Source organism: Aotus nancymaae, unplaced genomic scaffold (assembly GCF_030222135.1).
Source record: "Aotus nancymaae isolate 86718 unplaced genomic scaffold, 86718_ANA_hifiasm-v0.15.2.pri h1tg000075l, whole genome shotgun sequence".
NCBI lineage: Eukaryota > Metazoa > Chordata > Mammalia > Primates > Aotidae > Aotus > Aotus nancymaae.
In genome coordinates this window covers 4,737,484-4,761,194 of record NW_026988490.1, presented here as the reverse complement: position 1 = coordinate 4,761,194, position 23,711 = coordinate 4,737,484, and the positions used below count along the sequence as shown (strand labels likewise).

Below are 23,711 nucleotides of genomic sequence, written 5' to 3'. Positions count from 1 at the left end.
TGGGGCCTGTCCTCCCACTGTGTCCTGGTGTGATCTGGGACCCTGGACACAGGTCCTGTCCTTCCTCTGTGTCCTGGTGTGATGTGGACATGTGGACACAGGGCCCTGCCTTCCTTCTTCTATATCCTGGTGTGACGTGGACCCGTAAACATGGGGCCTGTCCTCCCTCTATGTCCTGGTGTGATTTGGACCCCTGGACATGGGTTCTATCCTCCCTCTGTGTCCTGATGTCATGTGGACCCCTGTACATGGGGACTGTCGTCCTTCTGTGTCCTGGTGTGATGTGGACTTGTGGACACAGGGCCGAGCCTTCCTCCCTCTGTGTCCCAGTGTGACGCGGACCCCTGGACATGGGGCAAGTCCTATCTCTGTGTCCTGGTGTGATGTGGACCCCTGAACACGGTGCCTGTCCTCCCTCTATGTCATGGTGTGACATGGATCACTGGACATGGGACATGTCCTTCCTCTGTGTCCTGGTGTGATGTGGACCCCTGAACACGGGGCCTGTCCTCCCTCTATGTCCTGGTGTGACTTGGACTCCTGGACTTGGAGCCTGTCCTGCCTCTGTGTCCTGATGTGATGTGGACGTGTGGACACAGGGCCCAGCCTTCTTCCCTGTATGTCTTGGTTTGACGTGGACCCCTGGACATGGGGCCTGTCTTCCCTCTGTGTCCTGGTGTCATATGGCCCCTGGACACAGGGCCTGTCCTCCCTATAAGTTCTGGTGTGATGTGGACTCCTGGACATGGGGCCTGTCCTCCCTCTGTGTCCTGGTGTGATATGGACCCCTGGACACGGGGCCTGTCCTCCCTCTATGTCCTGGTGTGACATGGACCCGTGGACATGGGGCCTGTCCTCCCTCTGTGTCCTGGTCTGATGTGGACGTGTGGACACAGGGCCCAGGCTTCCTTCCTCTCTGTCCTGGTGTGACGTGGACCACTGGACATGGGGCCTGTCCTCCCTCTATGTCCTGGTCTGATGTGGACGTGTGGACACAGGACCCGGTCTTCCTCCCTCTATGTCCTGGTATGACATGGACCCCTGGAAACGCGGCCTGTCCTTCCTCTGTGTCCTGGTGTGATGGGGCAGTGTGCACACACGGCCCAGCCGTCCTCTCACTGTGTCCTGATGTGATGTGGACTCCTGGACATGGGGCTTGTCCTCCCTCTGTGTCCTGATGTGATGTGGACGTGTGGACACAGGGCCCACCCTTTCTCCCTCTATGTCCTCTTGTGACGTGGACTCCTGAACACCTGGGCTGTCCTCCGTCAGTATCCTGGTGTGATGTGGAATCCTGGAGAAGGGGCCTGTCCTCCCTCTAAGTCCTGGTGTCCCGTGGACCCTTGGTCATGGGGCCTGTCCTCCCTCTGTGCCCTGGTGTGATGTGGACATGTGGACACAGGGCCCTGCCTTCCTCCTTCTATATCCTGCTGTGACGTGCACCCGTTGACATGGGGCCTGTGCTCCCTCTATGTCCTGGTGTGATTTGGACCCCTGGACATGGGGCCTGTCCTACCTCTGTGTCCTAGTGTGATGTGGACGTGTGGACACAGGCCACAGCCTTCCTCCCTCCATGTCCTGGTGTGACCTGGACCACCCCGGGACATGGGGCCTGTATTTCCTCTGTGTCCTGGTGTGAAATGGACCCCTGGATACATGGCCTGTCCTCCCTCTCTGTCCTTTTGTGATATCGACGTGTGGGTACATGGCCCAGCCTTCCTCCCTCTGTGTACTGGGGTTATGTGCACCCTTGGACACAGGGCTTTTCCTCCCTCTGTGTCCTAGTGTGACGTGCACCCCTAGACGTGGGGCCTCTCCTTCTCTCTGTGTCCTGGTGTGATGTTGACATGTGAACAGAGGGCCCACCCTTCCTCCGTCTATGTCCTGGTGTGATGTGGACGGAGGCCCGTCCTCCGTCTGTGTCCTGGTGTGATGTGGACCCCTGAACTTGGGGCCTGCCCTCCCTCTGTGTCCTGGTGTGATGAGGACCCCTAGACACGGGGCCTGTCCTCCCTCTGAGTCCTGATGTGACGTGGAACCCTGGACATGGGACCTCTCCTCTCTCTTTGTCCTGGTCTGATGTGGACGTGTGGACACAGGGCCATGCCTTCCTCCCTCTTATTTCCTGGTGTGACGTGGACCCCCAGATATGGGGCCTGTCCTCCGTCTGTGTCCTGGTGTGATGTGGACCCCTGGTTCCTGTGGAACCAGTGTCCTGGTGTGACATGGACATGGTTCCTGTCCTCCCTCTGTGTCCTTGTGTCACGTCGACCCCTGTACATGGGGCCTGTCATCCCTCTGTGTCATGGTGTGATGTGGACCCCTGGACACGGGGCGTGTCATACTTCTGTGTGCTGCTGTGACATGGACCCCTGGACAGGGGGCCTGTCCTCCCTCTGTGTCATGGGGTGATGTGGACCCCTTGACATGGGGCCAGTCCACCCTCTATGTCCTGGTGTGACATGGACAACTGGACATGGGGCCTGTCTGGCCTCTGTGTCTTGGTGTGATGTGGACGTATGGACATGGGGCCCAGCCTTCCTCCCTCTATGTCCTGGTGTGACGTGGATGCCTGGACATGGGTCCTATCCTCCCTCTGTGTCCTGGTGTGACGTGAACCCCTGGACACGGGGCCTGTCCTCCCTCTGTGTCCTGGTGTGATGTGGAGCACTGGACACGGGGCCTGTTCTCCCTCTGTGTCCTGGTGTGATGGGAAACCCTGGACACGGGACCTGTCTTCTGACTGTGTCCTGGTGTGATGGGAACCCCTGGACACGGGACCTGTCTTCTGACTGTGTCCTGGTGTGATTTGGACGAGTCACACAGGGCCCAGCCTTCCTGCCTCTATATCCTGGTGTCACGTGCACCCCTGGACATGGGGCCTGTCCTCCCTCTGTGTCCTGGTGTGATGTGGATGTGTGGAAACAGGCCCCAGCCTTCCTCTCTCTCTGTCCCAGTGTGACGTGGACCCCTGGACATCGGGCACATCCTCTCTCTGTGTCCTCGTGTGATGTGGATATGTGGACACAGGGCCCTGCCTTCCTCCTTCTATATCCTGGTGTGACGTCGACCCGTTGACATGGGGCCTGTCCTCCCTCCATGTCCTGGTGTGATGTGGACCCCTGGAATTTGTGCGTGTCCTCCCTGTATGTCCTGGTGTGACGTGGACACCTGGACATGAAGCCTGGCCTTCCTCTGTGTCCTGGTGTGATGTGGACCCCTGGACACGGCGCTTTTCCTCCCTCTATGTCCTGTTGTGATGTGGAGCCCTGGACTTGGGGCTTGTCCTGCCCCTGTGTCCTGGTGTGATGTGGACCTATGGACATGCGGCCTGTCCTCCCTCTCTTTCCTGGTGTCACATGGACCCCTGAACACGGGGCCTGTCCTCCCTCTAAGTTCTGGTGTGACGTGGACCCCTGGACATGGGGCCTGTTCTCCCTCTGTGTCCTGGTGTGATGTGGACCCCTGGACACGGGGCCTGTCCTCCCTCTATGTCCTGGTGTGACGTGGACCCATGGACATGGGGCCTGTCCTCCCTCTGAGTCCTGATCTGATGTGGACTTGTGGACACAGGGCCCAGCCATCTTTCCTCTATGGCCTGGTGTGACGGGCAACTCTGGACAAGGGGCCTGTCCTCCCTCTGTGTCCTGGTGTGATGTGGACCCCTGGACACGGGTCCTGTCCTACATATGTGTCCTGTTGTGATCTGGATCCCTGGACACTGGGCCTGTTCTCCCTCTTTGTCCGGGTGTGATGTGTGCCCCTGGACACTGGGCCTGTCCTCCCTCTATGTCGTGGTGTGACGTGGATGCCTGGACATAGGGCCTGTCCTCCCTCTGTGTCCTGGTGTGATGTGGATGTGTGGACAAAGGGCCCAGCCTTCATCCCTCTATGTCATGGTGTGACAAGGACCTCTGGACATGGGGCCTGTCCTCCCTCTGAGTCCCAGTATGATGTGGACATATGGACACAAGGCCCAGCCTTCCTCCTTCTATGTCCTGTTGTGACCTGGACCCCTCCACATGGGGCCTGTCCTTCTGTGTCCTCGTGTAATGTGGACCCCTGGACATGGGGCCTGTCCTCTCTTTTTATCCTGGTGTGACGTGGACCTGTGGACATGGGGCCTGTCCTCCTCTGTGTCCTGGTGTGATGTGGACCCCTGGACACGGTGCCTGTCCTCCCTCTCTATCCGGGTGTGACGTGGACCCCTGACCATGGGGCCTGTCCTCCCTCTGTGTCCTGGTCTGATTTGGATGTGTGGACACAGGGCCCCGCCTTCGTCCATCTCTATCCTGATGTGACGTTAACCCCTCGACATGGAGTCTGTCCTCCCCTCTGTGTCATGGTGTGACATGGACTCTTAGACACGGGGCCTGTCCTCCCTCTGTGTCCTGGTGTGATGTGGCAGTGTTTACACACGACCCAGCCATCCTCCCACTGTGTCCTGGTGTGATGTGGACCCCTGAACATGGGGTCTCTCCTCCCTCTGTGTCCTGTTGTGATGTGGACCATGGACATGGGGCCTGTACTCCCTCTGTATCCTCGTGTGATGTGGACGTGTGGACACAGGGCCCAGCCTTCCTTCCTCTATGTCCTGGTGTGACGTGGCATCCTGGACACCTGGCCTGTCCTCCGTCTGTGTCCTGGTGTGATGTGGAACCCTGGACAGGGGTCCAGTCCCTCCTCTGTGTCCTCGTGTGATGTGGACCCCTGGACATCGGCATGTCCTTCCTCTCTGTCCTGGTGCGATGTGGACCTCTGGACACGGGGAGTGTCCTTCCTCTGTCTCCTGATGTAACAATCACCCCTGGACACAGGGCCTGTCCTTGCTCTATATCCTGGTGTGACTTGGATGCCTGCACATGGGTCCTGTCCTCCTCCTGTGTCCTGGTGTGATGTGAACGTGTAGACACAGGGCCCAGCATTCCTCCCTCTATGTCATGGTATGAGAAGGACCTCTGGACATGGGGCCTCTCCTTCCTCTGTGTCCTGATGTGATGTGGACCCCTGAACACGGTGCTTGTTCTCCCTCTGTCTTCTGATGTCACGTGGACACCTGTACAAGGGGCCTTTCGTCTATCTGTGCCCTGGTGTGGTGTGTAACCCTGGACACGGGGCCTGTCCTCCCTCTGTCTCCTGCTGTGATATGGAACCCTGGACACGGGGCCTGTCCTCCCTCTAAGTCCTGATGTGACGTGGACCCCTGGACATGGGGCCTGTCCTCCCTGTGTCCTGGTGTGATGTGGACATATGGACACAGTGACCACCCTTCCTCCCTCTCTGTCCTGGTGTGACGTTGACCCCTGGACATGGGGCCTGTAGTCTCTCTGTGTCCTATTGTGACGTGAACCCCTAGACACGGGGCCTGTCCTCCCTCTGTGTCCTGGTGTGATGTGGACCCCTGGACACAGGGCGTTTTCTCCCTCTGTGTCCTGGTATAATGGGAACCCCTGGACACGGGGCCTGTCTTCTGACTGTGTCCTGGTATGATGTGGACGAATGGACACAGGACCCAGCCTTCCTCCCTCTATGTCCTGGTGTGATGAGGACACCTGGACATGGGTCCTATCCTCCCTATTTGTCCTGGTGTGATGTGGACCCCTGGACACACGGCCTGTACTCCCTCTATGTCCTGGTGTCATGTGGACTCCTGGACACGGGGCCTGTCCTCCCTCTGTGTCCTGGTGTGATGTGGACCCCTGGACACGGTGCCTGTCCTTCCTCTGTGTCTTCGTGTGACATGGACCCCTGGAACCAGGGCCTGTCTTCTCGCTGTGTCCTGGTGTGATGTGGACGTGTGGACACAATGCCCAGCCTTCGTCGCTGTATGTCCTCTTGTGATGTGGACCGTTGGACAAGGGGCCTGTCCTCCCTCTGTGTCCTGGTGTGATGTGGACATATGGACACAGGGCCCAGCTTTCTTCCCTCTATGTCCTGGTGTGACTTGGAACCCTGGACATGGGGCCTGTCCTCCGTCTTTGTCCTCATTTGCTGTGAACCTGTGGTCATGGCACCCAGCCCCTCCTCCTCCTCTGTGTCCTGTGCCGCCGCGTGTGGGCCGGACAGTGGGCGGGGACCTCCAGCCGGCTGAGGGATGTCTCGTCCATGCCTTGGAGCTGCCTCTCTTGTGTGAGCCGAGGGTTTTGAAAGGTGCTTGAGTTAAGTGGGCTGGGTGTGGGGCCCTGGAAATGCTCGGACTTCCCTGTTGACAGTGCCCTTGTGTGCTGCAAGGTGCGTTTGCCAACCCCTCCCGATGCCCGGCACGGAAGCTCTTAGTCGGAGCGCTACCTGTGATGCAAAGACCTCTTCTCCACTGGAACATTCCATCACCCCGTGATTGGGTTTCAAATACTGAGGACGGGGAGCACCCCCTCCAATGGCAAGGAGGGACACCAGGTGGAGATAAATGTTTATTTTATTTATTTATTTATTTATTTATTTTGATATGGAGTCTTGCTCTGTCGCCCAGGCTGGAGGGCAGTGGTGTGATCTCGGCTCACTGCAAACTTTGCCTCCCAAGCTCAAGAGATTCTCCTGCCTCAGGTTCCCGAGTATCTGGGATCACAACACCCGCCACCACTCCCAAGTTTTTGTATTTTTAGTAGAGATGGGATTTCACTATGTTGGCCAGGCTGGTCTCAAACTCCTGACCTCATGTGATCTGCCTGCCTCAGCCTCCCAAAGTGCTGGGATTACAGGTGTCAGCTACTGTGCCCGGCCTGAGCTGGCTTCTTTTAAACCATCACCAATTCCATTCCCCCTCTCCTTCCTTAGAAGCAAAAAGGATACGGACTGGTGTCTCCGAAGGTGGGTCTTACCCCTTTACTAGAGAAAAGAGACAACTTTGAGAGGCCGAGGCAGGCGGATTCCTTGAAATCAGGAGTTCAAGAGCAGTATGGCGAACAAGGTAAAACCTTGTCTCTACTAAAAATGTACAAAATGTAGGCCAGGGTTGGTGACTGGTGCCTGTAATCCCAGCTACTCAGGAGGCTGAGGCAGGAGAATTGCTTCAACTCAGGAAGCAGAGGCTGCAGTGAAGTGAGATCGTGCCACTGCACTCCAGCATGGGTGACAGAGAGACTCCGTCTCAAAAATAAATAAATGAAGGTGGGCATGGTGCCTCACGCCTGTAATGCCAGCACTTTGGGATCACAAGGTCAGGGGTTCAAGACCAGCCTGACCAACATGGTGAAACCACGTCCCTACTAAAAACATAAAAAATCAGCTGAGTGTGTTGGCGGATGCCTGTAATCCCAGCTACTCGGGAGGCTGTGGCAGGAGAATCACTTGAGCCCAGGAGGCGGAGGTTGCAGTGAGCCGAGGTGATGGCACTGCACTCCAGCCTGGGTGACAGAGTGAAACTCTGTCTCAACATAAATAACTAAATAGGACAGGCACAGTGGCTCAGTCCTGTAATCCCAGCACTTTGGGAGGGCAAAGTAGGCAAATCACTTTAGATCACGGGTTCAAGACCAGCCTAGCCAACAGGGTGAAACTCCATCTGTACCAGATACATAAAAAATTAGCCAGGCATGGTGGCAGGCGCCTGTAATCTCAGCTGCTGGGGAGGCTGAGGCAGGACGATCACTTGAACCCAGGAGGCAGAGGTTGCACTGAGCCGAGATGGTGCCACTGCACTCCAGCCTGGGAGACACAGCAAAACTCCATCTCAAAAACTAACTAACTAAAATAAAATAAAGCACTGAGCTGGAGTTAGGAAGTCAGGGATGAAGGGCAGAGTCAGGGATGAGGGCTCCTCACCGAGGTCCCAGCTGCACTCGTCCACCTGCTAGTCATTTATGCTCCAAATCCCCATGCTCAAAATCGTAACACAGGCCTTCGAATACCAAAATCACCTCTGATCAGACACACGGCAGGAAACTCACTTGGCTTTGTATGGCATTCTCAAAACACATGCATGTGAGGAGACACCACTATTCAGCATTAAAAATAGATGACCATTTTCCACCGATCAAGTAAGCAGAGATTGAAATACTAGCACTACGGGAGGCCTAGGCAGGCAGATGGCTTCAGCCCTGGAGTTCCAGACCAGCCTGGGCAGTGTACCCAGCCCCTGTCTCTACAGAAAAGATAGAAATTAGCTGGGCATAATGGCGTGCACTTGTAGTACCAGCTACAGCGATGTCACACCTCCTCCTGTACTCCCAGCCACTTGGGAGGCTGAGCGGGGAGGATCACTTGAGCCTGGGAGGTCAAGGCTACAGTGAGTTATGATCACACAACTGCACTCCAGCCTGGGTGACACAGTGACATCTTGTCTGTTAAAAGAAAAGGAAAATCAAAACTACATTGAGATACCATCTCACGCCAGTTAGAATGGCGATCATTAAAAAATCTGGAGACAACAGATGCTGGAGAGGATGTGGAGAAATAGGAACACTTTTACACCGTTGGTGGGAATGTAAATTAGTTCAACCATTGTGGAAGACAGTGTGGCGATTCCTCAAGGATCTAGAAATAGAAATTCCATTTGACCCAGCAATCCCATTACTGGGTATGTATTCAAAGGATTATAAATCGTTCTAATATAAGGACACATGCAAACGAATGTTCATTGCAGCACAGTTTACAATAGCAAAGACCTGGAACCAACCGAAATGCCCATCGATGATAGACCGGACAGGAAAAATGTGGCACATATACACTATGCAATATTATGCAGCCATCAAAAACGGTGAGTTCGCGTCCTGTGTGGGGACATGGATGAACATGGAAACCATCATTCTCAGCAAACTGACACAAGAGCACAAAATCAAACATCACATGTTCTCACTCATAGACGGGTGTTGAACAAAGGGAACACGTGGACACAGAGAGGGGAGCACTATACACTGGGGTTTGTTGGAGGGGATTGGGGGGACAGCAGGGGGTGGGGAGTTGGAGAGAGAGAGGATGGGGAGAAGTGCCACATAGAGGTGAAGGGGAGGAAGGCAGCAAATCACACAGCCACGTATGCACCTATGCAACAATTTTGCATGTTTTTCACATGTACCCCAAAACCTAAAATGCAATTAAAAAAAAGAAAAAAAAAGGCCAGGCATGGTGGCTCACACCTGTAATTCCAGCACTTTGGGAGGCCGAGGTAGGCAGATCACATGAGGTCAGGAGTTCGAAACCAGCCTGACCAACATGGTGAAACCCCATCTGTACTGAAAACACAAAAATTATCTGGGTGTGGTGGCGGGCGCCTGTAATCCCTGCTTCTCGGGAGGCTGAGGCAGGATAGTCGCTTGAACCCGGGAGGCGGAGGCTGCAGTGAGGTCAGATCGCACCAGTGCGCTCCAGCCTGGGCGACGGAGCAAGATCACACCTCAAAAAGAAAAAAAACAAGAAACATTTACGGTTCCTGAAATTGCCTCCTGACATATTTTCAGTTCGGCCTAAAGGTTTCTCTGTACACAGTGAACTGTGAGGTAACAGAAAGTGTAAACAGACCAGAACCTACTCTTCTGCCGACCGCTGAGTTTCAGCCAAAGGCAGCCAAATGTTGAAACCGGGTTCAAATAAGGTAAACGCCAAGCTGCCACCAATGCGGCTGTTTCTGTGCCTGGCTTCTGCGTCCCGTCCCTCCCTCACTTTGTTCCTTTCTCCCTTCTTCTTTTTTCCTTTCACTTCCCTTCCCCTCTTCCCTTCCCTCCCCCCCATCCCCTCCCTTTCCCTCTCCTCCTGCCCTTCCCGGCTTCCCTTCCCTCCCATCCCCTCCCATTCCCCCTTCCCTTCCCCCTTCCCTCCCCTCCCCTTTCTTCCCCTTCCCCTTTCCCTCCCCTTCTCCTTCCCTTCCCTCTTCTTCTCCACTTCCCTTCCCTCCTCTTACCCCGTTCCCTCCTGTCCCCTTTCCTCCCCTTCCCTCCCCTCCCCTCCCTTCCCCCCTTCCCCCTTCCCCTCCCATTCCCTTCCCCCTCACTTCCATCCCCTCCCCCTTCCCTCCCCTCCCCTCTACTCACCTTTCCTTCCACCCTTCCTTCCCTGTTCTCTTTTTTCCTTCCCTGCTTGCCTCCCATCCCCTCCCCCTTCCCTCCCCTCCCCTACCCTCTGCTCCCCTTTCCTTCCCCCTTTACTTCCCCATTCCCTTCTTTCCTTCGCTTCTTCCCCTCCCTTCCCTTCCCCCTCCATTTCTCCCTTCCCCCCTTCCCTCCCCGCTTCCCTTCCCTTCTCCCCCCAACTTCCTTTGCTTTCCTGAGATGGAGATTCTCTCTTGTCACCCAGGCTGGAGTGCAGTGGTACAATGTCAACTCACGGCAGCCTTCACCTCCCAGGTTCAAGGAATTCTCCTGCCTCAGCCTACCGAGTAGCTGGAATCACAGGCACATGCCACCACACCCAGCTAATTTTTGTATTTTTAGTAGAGACGGGGTTTCATGATATTGGTCAGTCTGGTCTCGCAGTCCTGACCTCAGGTGATCCGCCTACCATGGCCTCCCAAAGTGCTGGGATGACAGGCACGGGCCACCATGCCTGGCCAAGAACAGATTTTAATCAGCAAGAGGAATGAGGATCTAGTGTGCCCTGACCTCACCCTGGATTCTTGCATGGCTGAGTGGGAATTTCAAAGAAGGACGCTTGGCACAGTTGGCAAAGAAGGAGTTAAGAGGCAGGCATCTGGGAGCCCAAGCCATCAAAGCATGCTCTGCTCCCAGGAGGCCCAACTCACAGGAGAGGCTTTCAGACATGCCTCAGCTGAAAAACGTCTCTAAGGGTTGGAGGGAGGACTCGACTTTAGCACCTTTCTGTAAACGCTCTGGGAGAGGGTGGTAGGGTAGGTGGTGTCTTGGCCTTGGCTGGAACAAACAGCAAATTATTTTGGAATCTCTCTGGCAAGAACTTCCACGGGGCCTGGAGCCACCCCAGCAGTAAGGCCTGACCTGAAGCTGTTCATGTTGCTTCACGTCCTTGTTTTTGAGATGGAGTCTCACTCTTGTTGCCCAGGCAGGAGTGCAGTGATCTGATCTCGGCTCACTGTCGCCTCCACTTCCCAGGTTCAAGCGATTCCCCTGCCTCAGCTGGGATGACAGGCACCTGACAGCACGCACGGGCAATATCTGTATTTTTATTCGAGACGGGGTTTCACCATGCTGGCCAGGCTGGTCTGGAACTCCTGACCTCATGATCTGCCTGCTTCAGCCTCCCAAACTGCTGGGATGACAGGTGTGAGCCACTGCACCTGGTGGTTTACGTCTTTTACTGGGGCGCAGGGAGGTGGAGATGAAATGCTCTGTGCTGGTGGAGGCTGAGGTCTGCTTTCAAAGGGCCTCGAGGGCACCTGGTGGACATTTAGAGGAGGGCAGAGTGTCACAGGGACAGCAGAGGGCTCACCACGGATTCCATGAATTCAAGTCTGCCGAGACCAGGAGTGCGTGCAGTGGCTTCTGGGTGTGTTTGAAAGAATCCACCCAGCCGGGCACGGTGGCTCGCACCTGTAATCCCAGCACATTGGGAGGCCGAGGAGGCCGGATCACCTGAGGTCAGGAGTTCGAGACCAGCCTGGCCAACATAGTGAAACCCCGTCTGTACTAAAAATACAAAAATTAGCCAAGAGGTTGCAGTGAGCCAAGATCTTGTCACTGCACTCCAGCCTGGTCAACAGCACAAGACTCTGTCTGAAAAAAAAAAAAGATTAAGAATTCACCCTATGGACATCGTCCTCCGACCCAGCAACCCCTGCCGTGACCCCTGTGAGCCCCGAGAATATGAGACAGGTCTCAGTTAATCTAGAAAGTTTTATTTCACCGAGTCATGACACACACCCGTGACCCAGCCTCAGAAGGTCCTGACCACAGGTGCCCAGGGTGGTCGGGGCCCATCTCAGTTTTATATGTTCTAGGGAGACAGGAGACATGAATATGCAAGGTGAACATGATTCGGTCAGGAAAAGCGGGACAGCTGGAACAACAGAAGGAAGACTGGAAGCCGGAGGGAGAAACTTTTGAGTTTCTGATGAGCCTTTCCAAAGGAGGCAATCAAATATGCATCTATCTCAGTGAGCAGAGGGTGACTCTGAACAGAACAAGAGGCAGGTTGGCCCTAACCAATTGCCAGCTTGAATTTCATTTCTAGCTTCATGATTTGGGGATTTGGAAACTTCTTTTTCTTTCATGCTTCCAAAAACTACAGAGCCAGACTTGGTCTCAAAAAATAAAAAACTAACTTCCCAACCTGTGACTGCCATAAATACCACTGCAGTGCACACTTTGAAAAGGCAAGCTGACATTATATAATTTCACGTTTAATTTGTTTTAAAAACAAAAACGCTGCTGGGCGCGGTGGCTCACGCCTGTAATCCCAGCACTTTGAGAAGCCGAGGTGGGTGGATCACCTGAGGTCAGGAGTTCGAGACCAGCCTGGCCAACATAGTGAAACCCCGTCTCTACTAAAAATACAAAAATTAGCCAAGAGGTTGCAGTGAGCCGAGATCTTGTCACTGCACTCCAGCCTGGTCAACAGCACAAGATTCACCCAGCCGGGCATGGTGGCTCACGCCTGTAATCCCAGCACTTTGAGAGGCTGAGGTGGGTGGATCACCTGAGGTCAGGAGTTCAAGACCAGCCTGGCCATCATGGTGAAACCCCATCTTTAAAAAAATAAATGCAAGTTGAATGCAAAATTCGGTAATTAAATTGCAAATGAATGCTTAGAAATAAGTATTGAGTATGAACACGTTACCTTTTCTGGAGAATAGGTGAGGTAACAAAATAATTATTTTTCCTTTTTTACTTTAACAATCACCATTGTTTTAAAATCTTTTTTAAAGTGAAACATTTTCAACATGTAGAAAGTACAAAATATAAATGGGCACATAGAAAAACACTATCCAAACACACAGGTGTTAGCAGTTAGCCATATTCCTTTGAATTTTTCTTAAAATGACAAAAGAAAGACTGCCTTACTGATACAGGTGGGGCCTCCTTCCTACCTCTGCCCCCGTCTGTCCTCACAGGCCACGGCTGCCTTGGAGTCAGCGTTTCTCATGAGAAAGGGACATGCAGGGATTGGTGGCAGTGTCCTGGCCAGTGAGGTGCTGTGGCCAGATGCTCTGTGCCTGCTTCCCTGGGGAGCTAGGCCAAGCAGGGGCAGGCCGAAGGTTCCTGTGCACTGTACCTCTCATACAGCTAACACCGAGCTGCCTGGCAGACCATGGCTGGCACATGCAGGGCCTGCTCTTTAGGGGGTGGGCTCATCTCTGGGCCTGCCTTACACGAGCAAGTAGACATCTTGTGGTGCAATACTCCTGGACCCAAGGGTGCTGGCAGGGAGTGAGGGAGGGAGGCAGAATAAAGCTCCTCGGATCGTCCCTGCCTGTGTGTTTTTTGTGGACCTGCATTAAAATGCATTAAACTGGACATGAGTTCATACTGCGGTCTCCTCCAGGCCTCTCTTCTCTCAGGTGTGACCTGTGGGTGAGATTGCTGGGCCATGGGAAGGTGTGTGAGTCACTTTAGTCCTACCTGCTTGCTGCTCCTGGAATTTCCCCGGGGGTGGGGGGAAGCTGGGTCATTACCAACTGAGGGAAATGCCAGCCTGGTACGGAGCACAACTCTGTCTGTGTCTTCAGGTGGTATGTATACACGTGTATGTGTGTGTGCACACACGCACTAAACCTTCATGCTTAGAATACCATCAGACACACAGAGAAGCTGGGAGAAGGTTGCTGAGTTCCCACACACCCTACACTAGGCTATCCTATTACCTACATCTGCCATTAGCATTGAGTATCTGTCGCAGTTAATGGACTGATACGGATACCCTCGTATGAACTGAAGTCTCTGCTTTATTAACATTTCCCCTGTTTTTGCCCTGATGTCCTTTTGTGTTCCAGAATCCCACCCGGACGCCACATCACATTCAGCTGCCATGTGTTTCCAGGCCCCCATGGCTCTGGCAGTTTCTCAGACTTTCCTCGGTTTTGAGAACCTTGACGGTTTGAGGGGTACTGATCGGGTATTTTGTAGAGTCTCCCCGGATTGGAACGTGTTTGGGGTTGTGGGTTTGGGGAGGAGATCACAGAGGCAAATGCCCTCCGCTCACGTCATACCACGGGCAAGCAAGTGTTACCTCGGGCTGCTGGGACAAAATACCACAGGCTGGGAGGCTCATAAACCAGTTATTCCTCAGAGTTTTGGAGGCTGGAAGGTCAAGACCGAGGACACGCTGTCTCAGCTGGTGCCGTCCAGCTGTGTCCTCACAGGGTGGAGGGGTGAGGGGCCTGCTGGGGTCTCCTTTACAAGGCCACTCATCCTCATACCACTAAGAAGAGCTACACCCTCATGACTGAATCACCTTCCAGCCTTCCAAAGTCCTCACCTCCTAAATCAGCACCTTGGGTGTTAGGGCTGCATATGTTAATTGGGGGGGGCCACAAACACTGGGACAGTGGCAGGGGCGAGCTATCCACATGATGGCTGACGTTGGATTTGGTCCTCAGGATGAGGTTGCGTCTGCATCTTGTTTCTGCCTATAAGCTGCCCCACCCTGTTCCCATGTTATATTCCTTGGAAGGAAATCACCATGTGCAGCCAGCACTTGACGGGTGGGGGGGTTATGCTCCATTTCCTTGAGGTAGCATATCTATGTAAATTATTTAGAATTTAGGGACATGGGAGCCTTGCCTATTCTTCATTTATTCAACAGTTTATTTACATCGATGTGGTCTCATGCATATTTATTTTGTACTTTGGGTTATAATCCACTACTACATTATTTATTACAGTTTGCTGAATTGGTTCCACTCTGGCCACAGGGAGCTTTCAGTTGGCTTCTGTGCCCCTGGGACACAGCCTGTCATCGGGATTTGTGGGGCACGTCCTTACTTTCCAGCACAAGGAGATGCTCCAGCCTCATCTAGCCTATTTCCTGCCACAGCCCAAGACGCAGCCATTTCTCCCAGGAGCTCTGGCTCCTTTAGAGTTGAAGAATGGCAGAAACCAAGATCAGGGTGCTAGGTGTCCTCACGGCCACTGGGGTGTCATTGCTTCTAGGCCCTCTCAGTCGATAAAGCAAGGAAATGGCTGTGCATCGAAGAAGTCGTGTATGGATACATGTAAACATCTCTATGTGCATCCATCTACATTTGCATTAAACTAGACCTGGGTTCCTACCAACATCTCCTCCACTAACCCATGCCCACATGGATCCTTCCAGCCTCCTCCTCTTGCTTATCTGTGAACTTCCTCTCTAGCACTGAGAAAAAGGCTCCCACCATCAGCGTCCACTCACTTAACTGTGCGATTCCAGAATATACAAATAGGGGCTTCCTATTTGTTAAGCCACACTCCTGCCGGAAGCAACTCTTCTCCAGTTTCTTTTGAGGGACTTCTTTCACTTAGTGCTATGCATGTAGGATGTATCCATGTCTTTGTGCAGCTTGATAACTATTCTGTTTATTGCTGAATCATATTCCATCACATGAAGTGTTCGTTTCTTTAGCCACTCACCTACTAAAGGGCATCTTCGTCGCTTCCAGTTTTGGGTGAGTGTAAATAAAGCTGCTCACAACATCTGGATGCAGTTTTTTTGTATGGACATATATTTTCACATCAGTTGGGTAAATAGCCATGGCATGATTGCTGGAGACTAGGTGAGACCGTGCCTAGCTTTGTAAGACGTCTCTACACTGTTCACTGTGGCTGCAGGAACAACCTCCTCTTCCCTCACTTGGTCACATGCACGAACAGGAGAAAGGGTTGTTCTGTGCGGTCACGATAAATTGTGTCTCTGAAGGGGAGGGAATCAGGTCTCAGGCCCTTGTCAGAGAAGTTTATGGCCACAGCACTAATGCTGCTGGTGGGGATTTGGTTGTAGAAGATGGTTGGAGCGATTGCATGACCTTTGGTTGAGATCTTCATTTACAATTACAGAAACCACCTCTACCTCCCACGTTTAGAGGATGCTAGCCAATGGCTGTCACATGATCCAGGGCTGGCCATGTGTAGCGTGTGTCCTAGGGGAAGGAGGGTGACGTGGGTCCCTCACCCTGTGCAGAAAGGAGGGTGGCCTGGGTCCTTTACCTGCTGCGGGAAGGAGGACAGCTTGATTCCTTACCCTCTGTGGGAAGGAGGGCAGCCTGTGTCCCTTAACCTCCAAGGGAAGGAGGGCAGCCTGGGTCCCTCACCCTCTGTGGGAAGGAGGGTGGCCTGGGTCCCTCACACTCTGTGGGAAGGAGTGCAGCCTGGGTCCTTTACCCTCTGTAGGCCAGCTGTACCTGGCCCTCCATGGTGAGGATTCTCAGGGTGCAAACAGCAGAGCAAACAGTGCAAGACCAGCCTCCAAGCCAGGTCACTCTGGAGGTCCTGGTAGTGCAGAAGAGGAGTGTGGTTGGCAGAGTTTCAGGGTGGCCTCCAAGTTCCCCTCCTCTGCGGTACAATCCTTTCCCTCGAGTGTGGATGATGGATAGGTTCTGTTCTGTGGCAAATGGTGTGGGAGTCACTCCCATGACTATAAAATGTTACTTAAGATTCCTCCGTGGTGCAAAGAGGGAGCCTTCCCAGCCGGCATGGAGGGAAGGAGGGACCCTGGTTGCTAATTGTCTTTGGAGGTGTCTTGGGGGACCTCAGTTCTACAACCTCAGTAACTGACTTCCACAAACACTCTCGAGTGAGCCTGAAAGCAGACCTGGAGTACAGATGAGAGGACAGCCTGACAGCAGGATGCAGCCTGTGAGACCCGGGCAGGGCACCCACCTCCCCTCTGCATAGAGCTCTGATCCATGGTCTCGCTGCTTTCGGCCGTGGGGTCCCCGGGAATCTGGAGGGGCCATGGGGCCGAGGGCGTGGCCTGTGGGCGGACGGAGGCCGAAGCTGCCCGGGAGAGGACGAGGAGGAGCCGGAAGACGCGGACGAGGACGCAGAGGAGGATCTGCTGCAGAGGAAGCCTCTGCTGCCGGCGGGGACCCAGCGCTTGTGTCTGGTCCACCCCGATGTCAAGTGGGGCCCTGGGAAGCTGCACATGAAGTGAGGTGAACACAGCGGGGGTTGCAGGGGAGAAACAGGAGCTGGCACTCTGCGGGAGGGCCCCTGCAGGGAGGGTCTCATTGGTGGAGACTCGGGGGCTGGGCGCTGAGGGGACAATCTCATAGGTGGAGATTCAGGGGCGGGGCTCTGATGGAAGACACTCAGGTGGAGACGCAGGGGCGGGGGCTCTGAGGGGAAGATCACAAGTGGTGTAGTGGGCGAGGCTTCAAGGGGCGATGCTCTGAGGAGAGGATCTGATGGGTGGAGATGCAAGAGCATGGCTCTGAAGGGGCAGGGCTCTGAGGGGAGGATTTCGTAGGTAGAGGTGCGTGGGCGGGGCTTTGGGGAGAGGAGCCTATGGGGTGAAAAGGGCTGGGGCGGAGCTTATGGGGAGAAGCCCCTGGGGTGAGGTGGGGTGGGGTGGGGTGGGCCAGGCCGGGCCGTGTCTTGGTGATGAGACCGCATTTTTCTTGCCCTGGGTTCAAGGTAGGCACAGTGTTTTTGGGGTCAGGGAAGGGAGGGTGTCTAGCAGACCATCTGTGTCCAGTCCCCTGCCCCACTCCCCAGGAGGAAATCCAAATCCCTAAGTCACTGCAGGTGCCAGAGTCTCAAGACTGTTGACATCTCCCTTGGAAGCCCCTGTAGCCGAAGAGCGGTTCTCCTTCAAGGGTGTTTTCCGAAATGGGCCACTCTTGGGACAGTGGAAGCCCCAAACTGCTCAGAACGGCACCCAGACCTCCTGCATTTCCTCCCCCTAACCCTGCCTGTGGTTCCTGAGTTATCCCTGAGCACCCCTAGCTCCCTAGTTCCCTGCTGTGTCCACCTGGACCCCAAATCCTATATAAGGCAGGTTGCGGAGTCCTCATGTCCCATGGTGGCTCCAGCATCCTTCCCTGGCCAGATTCCTACTTAGAGGCCCTACAGTCAAGGCCAGGAGAAGGACACGCCAGGCAGGTGTGGTTGGGGTCCTGGATCTACCCCAAAAGGAAGCATCCCTCAAGGTGGCCCTTGTGGCCCCACAGCTGAGTGACAGGTAGCAAAGGCCACAGTACTGGTGCACATTCTGGACGGCTGGTCCATGGTGCAGACGATGGTCGTGTCCACCAGAACGCCAGAGAAGAAGCTTGTCTTTGGCAGAGGGAACTTTGAGCACCTGACAGGTGAGTCCGTCCACACCTGCTCCCTCCCCAAACCTCCTTTCCCATCTGTTGCTCCTGAGAACATTCAACCCAGACGCGTGGAAGGACAGGGGTCTCGCTGGGCCAGAGGGGAAGCGGCCCCATGAGTGAGTGGTCCAGGTGAGCTGGGAGCCCACATAAATAGGAGCTGGAGGGATGGGAGGCTGGACCTGTGTCCCTCCTCCATGCACTCTCTTAACGTGGGGTCCTGTGTGGGTCCCTTGTGCTTCCAAGCTTTTGACCATCCGGCTTACAGTGCAGAGTGGGTAAGACCCTACTAACTGCTACTACTACTGCTAACTAACTTACTAACTAGCCGAGGTGGGAGTCTGCTTCTGTGCCTGACTCAGAGGCATCTCATTGGGGCTGGGATGTGTTCACCATGTTTCTGTGTGTGTCTGGCCCACCATGTGTTCACCGTGTATGTGTGTCCCCACTGGGATGTGTCCACTGGGACTCTCTGTCTCTGTCACGATGTTTTCACTGTGTGTGTGTGTAAACATGTGTCTGTCCCTGTCGGGATGTGTTCACCGTGTGTGTGTGTGTCCCCACAGGGAGGTGTTCACCATGTGTGTGTGTCCTCACTGCAATGTGTCCTCTGTGTGTGTGTCTCCCTCCCCACAGGGATGTGTTCACCGTGTGTGTGTGTGTCTCCCCACAGGGAGGTGTTCACCATGTGTGTGTGCCCCCACTGCAATGTGTCCTCTGTGTGCGTGTATGTGTGTGTCTCCACTGGGATGCATTTACCATGCGTGCGTGTGTGTGAGATGTGTGTGTCCCTGTTGGGATGTGTTTACCTTGTGTGTTTGTCTCCGCCAGGATGTGTTCACCGTGTACACGTCTGTGTACATGAAACACACACCCCTAGAGACATCCCTCCAATGCTGATTTCCTGGATCCTGGGTCTGGTGCTCAAGTCAGGGATGTCTGTGAACTGTGCCCTCCACGGCGCACCCCACAAAGGGCCTCGTGGCTCATCCTGCAGTCCACAGGTCTGGACGGATGGCCACTGATGGGACCCCCCTTTCTTTAGAGAGGATCTGACGATCTCCGGACATCACGTGCGTCTTCCTGAATGTGGAGAGGATGGCTGCCCCGACCAAGGTATCCCAGAATGTGGCTTTGCTTTGTTTGCTCCCACGCTCCACGTGGTGAATGAGTGGATGCTAGAGCGTCCCGCCAGGCAGGGGCCAGATGAGGTGATAGTGGCTTTAAGGCGTGATGGAATGTCCTCCTCCCTGTGAGGCTGGCCACTAGGGCCTGGCCTTCCCCTCTGGCTTCTCATTTGCTCTCTCCTTTTCTTTTCTTTTCTTTTTTGACAGAATCTGACTCTGTCACTCAAGCTGGAGGGCAGTGTCACCATGATCTCGGCCCACTGCAACCTCTACCTCCCAGGTTCAAGCAATTCAGCTGCCTCAGCCTCCTGAGTAGTTGGGATGACAGGTACCCGCCAACACTCCCAGCTAATTTTTGTATTTTTAGTAGAGACAGGTTTTCAGTATTTTGGCCAGGCTGGTCTCGAAGTCCTGACCTCAGGTGATCCACCTGCCTTGGCCTCCCAAAGTGCTGGGATTGCAGGTGTGAGCTGCCGGGCCCAGCTCACTCTCTCCTTCTCTAGGAAGAACTGGAAGCCGCCTGGGGCATGGAGGTGTTTGACTGCTTTACCATCATCCTGCACATTTTCCGCTGCAACGCCTGCATGAAGGAGGCCTGGCTGCAGATGGCCCTGGCGGAGATCCCGCTCCTCAGGTACCTCGGGACGCCCAAGCCAACCATCACGCTCACCCCGCAGCCCCTCCATTCTGTACTCACGTGTTTGGTGGTTCTAGGGGTATATGAGAGTAAGAAAAGCACCGTGGGAGCGCTCTCTCCTCACGCCCCCCAACTCCGCACTAGGTAGGTCCCCTCAGCCTGGGATACTCCTCACTCACAATGCATGAGCTACACGCCCAGTGGGACCCCAACACCAGCTCCTCCCTTCTGCCCAGAGGCCCCACTAATTCACAGGTTCTGGGCTTTAGGATGTGGACCGATCTTTCTGGGGGCTACTGTTGACAATCCACTACAGTTGTATCCACTTCCCTCTGGAGGCTCCTTCCTGCCTCTCCCAGCTCCTTGGGGTGCCAGGTGTCCCTGGCTTGCGGCCGCATCACTCCAGTGTCCGCCTCCATCTCCACGTAGGTTCCTCCTCTTTGTCTGAGTCTCCCCTTCTGTCTCCTAGAAGGACATTTGTCATTGGATTTAAGACTTTCCCTAATCCAGCGTGACCTCATCTCAAGATCCTTAACTAATTTCATTTGCAGAGACCTTATTTCTAAATAACGTCCCATTCACAGGTCCTGGGGAACAAGACATAAACATCTATTTGGGGCATCACTATTTAACCCAGTAAAATGGAATCATCCAGTTACCTCCAGAAGCTCTCGGGGAGGATCCTTCCTGCCTCTCCCAGCTCCTGGGGGTGCCAGGTGTCCCTGGTTGTGGCCACATCACGCCAGTCTCTGCCTCCGTCTCCACGTGGACTTCTCCTCTGTGTCTGTCTACAATTTTTTTTTTTTTTGAGACAGAGTCTTGCCCAGTCACCCAGGCTGCAGTGCAGTGGCTGGATCTCAGCTCAGCACAACCTCCACCTCCCAGATTCAAGCGATTCTCCTGCCTCAGCCTCCCAGGTAGCTGGAACTACAGGTGCCCACAACCAAGCCCAGCTAGTTTTTTTATATTTTAGTAGAGACGAGGTTTCACCATGTTGGCCAGGATATTTTGATCTCCTTGGCCAGGATGGTTTGATCTCCTGACCTCATGATCCACCTGCCTTGGCCTCCCAAGGTGCTGGGATTACAGGTGCGTGCCACTGCGCCCGGCCCTCCCCTTCGGTCTCCTAGAAGGACACCTGTCATTGGATTTAAGACTTACCCTAATCCAGGGTGACCTCATCTCAAGATCCTTAACTAATTACATTTGCAGACACCTTATTTCTAAATAACGTCCCATTCACAGGTCGTGCGAAACAAGACATAAACCTCTATTTTGGGCATCACTATTTAACCCATTAAAATGGAATCATCCAGTTCCCTCCAGAAGCTCTCGGGGAGGACCCTTCCTGCTTCTCCCAGCTTCTGGGGTCTCCAGGTGTCTTGGGCTTGCGGCCTCCTTCACCTTCACCTTGACCTCTGCTGGGAGGGAGAGAGCGTCCCTGCAGAGTGAACCCCTCCTGTTCCCATGCCAGGTCGAACCTGAAAAGGAACATTGACCCCCTTCACTGAGGAGGATCCAGCTCCCGCTACATCATGGGGTCAGGTAACTCTGGCTGGGTGCAGCACCCCAGGGCATCCTGAGAACGTGGTTGTCAGCAGCTGCCCTGAAGGATTCCGACAGGGTGGGGGCCGGCTGGGGGCTCCGTCTCCTTGTTACGTCTGTGGAGACAGGAGATGGTGGTGGTTCTGTGAGGTATTGCTGACATAAGTAGCCACAAAGTGTGGATTGAAACAGCAGGAATCTGTGCACACCCATCCTGGAGACCAAAAGCCTCCAGAGGCTCCTTCTGCCTCTCCCAGCTCCTGGGGGCGCCAGGTATCCCTGGCTTGTGGCCACATCACTCCGGCCTCTACCTTTTAAGAAGGACATGGATCTTTGCATTCAGGCCCAACCCTAACCTAGGATGATGTCTTGAGTTCGTACAAAGAGGGTATTTACAAATCAGGTCCCATTCCCAGGTTCTGGGACTTAGGATGCCAAAGGAGCCCCATTGAGCCCCTCACGATGACATCCCGGCTGTGCCCCACTTAGAAGCCTCCGTAGTGCTCAAGACTTTTTCTTTTTGAGATGCAGTCTGGCTCTGGCCCAGGCTGGAGTGCAGTGGCACGATCTCATCTCACTGAAACCTCCACCTCTCGGGTTCAAGCGATTCTCCCGCCTCAGCCTCCCGCGTAGCGGGGATTACAGGCGCCCACCACCACACCCGGCTAATTTTTGTATTTTTAGTAAAGATGGGGTTTCACCATATTGGCCAGGCTGCTCTCGAACTCCTGTCCTCATGATCCGCCCACCTCGGCCTCCCAAAGTGCCAGATGACAGGTGTGAGCCACCGCGCCCGGCTGAGCGCAGCCCTTTCTCAGGGAAAGGGAGTGTTGGGGCCACTGCCGGGAACGCGGCAGGGCCCCTAAATGCTGCAGCAGGAGGAGCAGCCCCTGTAGACCCTCAGTGGCACCTCCCGCTCCCACGCCTTTCCCGGCCTGGCTCACCGCCCTGTCTGGTGTGTTTTTAGGAGAATCGTTCATGCAGGTGCAGCAGCATCTCCTGAAAGAGAAGGAGGCCAAGATGAGGAAGGCCCTGGACGGGCTTCAGAAGAAGAGGCACCTGCTGCGGCAGCAGCGTGCAAGACGTGAGTTCCCCATGGTCTCCGTGGTGGGGTACACCAACTGCAGTGAGCATGCACCCAGGGGAGGGGGTCCCATGGTCTCTTGGTGGGGTACACCAGCTGAAGTCACCATGTGCCCAGGGAAGGGGTTCCATGGTCTCTGTGTGGGGTACACCAGCTGTGGTGAGGACTTGCACGGGGAGGGGGCTCCCCGTGGTGCATACACCAGCTGTGGTGAGTACTCACCCAGGGAAAGGGGGTCCCGTGGTCTGCATGGTGGGTACAGCAGCTGTGGTGACAATGCCATGTACCCCATCCTCCCATCCACAGCACCACCACCCCATCCACACACCCACGCTTCTACACCACCACCTCCCTCCATCTACACCATCTTCCCATCCACACCATCTCATGTTCACCTGTCTACACCACCAGCTCCCCTGTGTCTACACAGTGGCCCTGCTGCATCCGGCCTGAGAGAAGCCACAGTGGCTTAGTCCTGCATGTCGTGTGTGGCCTAGGGGTGCCTGGGGAGCTCAGGGACGTGGCACCCGGGGTGCCGCTGCCCAAGAAGGTGCTGTGGTCTCCACTCTGAGGACCCAGGTGTGGCTCCGCCTGAGCCCCTGATCTCCATGCCCTCCGAGGGAAGACCATGCTGATGAAGGCACTGATGGGAGACACTGACTTGCAGCCGCGGGACCAGCTGTTTGCCACGCTAGATGTTACAGCCCACATGGGGATGCTGCCCTCACGCCTGACCGTCCTATACGTGGATGCCGTCGGGTTCTTGTCCCAGCTGCCACATGGCCTCATCGAGTCCTTCTCTGCCACCCTGGAAGATGTGGCCCACTCGGTGAGTCAGGGCTGCGTGTGGCTGTGGACACCCACTGAGACAGAGGTTGAGGTCTCAGACACCCACTCGGACCACGGGCCGGGGTCTTGGACACCCACTGAGATGGGCTGGGGTCTCAGACACCCACTCAGACCAGGGGCCGGGGTCTCAGACCTCACTCGGACCAGGGGATGGGGTCTCGCACACCCACTTAGACCAGGGGCCGGGGTCTCGGACACCCACTGAGAGAGGCCGGGGTCTCAGACCCCACTTGGACCAAGGACCAGCCCTCGGACGCCCACTCAGCCCACTGGCCAGGTTCTCAGACACCCACTGAGACCAGGGACCATCTCTGAGACACCCCATCAGCCAAGGGGCCA

At 54.9% G+C, this 23,711-nt stretch overlaps 1 pseudogene; it reads left to right on the top strand.

The window, feature by feature from the left end:
• LOC135271074 (putative GTP-binding protein 6) overlaps positions 1–23,711 on the top strand; it is a 35,339-nt pseudogene that overhangs the window by 10,037 nt on the left and 1,591 nt on the right.